Here is a 1,299-nt window from a genome sequence, read left to right on the forward strand (position 1 = left end):
CAGAAGGGAACCGCAGCTCTTGGCCTCTGAGCTAGATGCGGTGCGCGGAGCGATCAGCCGCAGGAATCACCCGGGGCGCCAGGGCCGAGGCACAGGCGCAGATGCAGGCTCCGCCGCTCGGGGCTGGGCTCTCTCTGACCCCCGGCGGTTCAGGGCACTTAGGGCGGGGCCACCTGCCGAGTTTTCAGAACTGTCCTGCTGAAAAGTGCTGCTGGCGATTTGCAGCCTGGAAGCAGAGCATCATTCTGATTGGTCGTGTTCTCTACGTTTAAACAGCCCCATCCTCATGGTTGGAAGGCATCACCAACTCAATGGGCATGAGTTTGAGTAAACTCAGGGAGTTGGCAATGGACAGGGAGGCCCGACGTGCTGCAGTCCATGGGGTCGCAAAGAGTCGGACATATTGACTGACTGAACTAAACTGAACTGAACTGAAGGTCAAGCAGAAGCCCTGGATGTCTGTGGGATATTTTTATAAGACGTGGTGATGGATTGAACCAATCGTTAATCACTGAGTGTTTCTCTAGCCAGGTGCCAGCATCTCTTGAGTCTTAGTCTTCAGGTCACATGTTCTACCTACCGTCCTGTGATGGGGGTTATCACTGGCCTTGCTGGTAATAGTCCACTCTCACATGTAAAGCAGCCATAGGAAGATACCGATAGGGATGACCAAGTGTGATGGGAGACGGAGGTAAAGTCTCTGCAGGGTGTAATACTAATGGCAAATAACTAGTTGGTGAAGAACTCGGCACAGCCAACCATGAGCCAGTTTCCATGATGTAAATGAGTGAAACACGGAGGTCATTAGGCTGAGCTGGCTCTAATTCCTTGGTGGCCTCTGTAAGCAAAACAAAACGGAAGCCTGAAAATGCCTCAAGGTGACAAAATGGGAACCTAAGGACTGATAGTCACAAAGAGCCACCTGGGCCAGAAGCTGAAGACAGTCCACAGTTTCCTTACTTTGCTTCAGCCTTTTCTCCACAATAGTCTGTTCCTGAGTGCCTGTCAGCCGGGCCATGCTCAGTAATTCTGGTTTGGTGATTTCCCATTCAAAGAGTTCTTTGTCTCAAACTGAAAAATTTTTTTTTTTTTTTTGTCCTCTTTTTTCTCTCTTAACAATACTAAATAGACTGCACAAACAGTTTTATGCTAAATAAAAAGCTGAGCGCTGAAGAATTGATGCTTTTGAACTGTGGTATTGGAGAAGACTCCTGAGAGTCCCTTGGACTGTAAGGAGATCCAACCAGTCCATCCTAAAGGAGATCAGTCCTGGGTGTTCATTGGAGGGACTGATGCTAA

At 49.2% G+C, this 1,299-nt stretch overlaps 1 protein-coding gene across 1 annotated transcript in view; it reads right to left on the bottom strand.

Annotated features, from left to right (window-relative positions):
• LOC104984897 (carbonyl reductase [NADPH] 1) overlaps positions 1-1,299 on the bottom strand; it is a 6,499-nt gene that overhangs the window by 1,286 nt on the left and 3,914 nt on the right. The window lies entirely within an intron of this gene.

Source organism: Bison bison, unplaced genomic scaffold, assembly GCF_000754665.1.
Source record: "Bison bison bison isolate TAMUID 2011002044 unplaced genomic scaffold, Bison_UMD1.0 scf7180017864037, whole genome shotgun sequence".
Taxonomy (NCBI): Eukaryota; Metazoa; Chordata; class Mammalia; order Artiodactyla; family Bovidae; genus Bison; species Bison bison.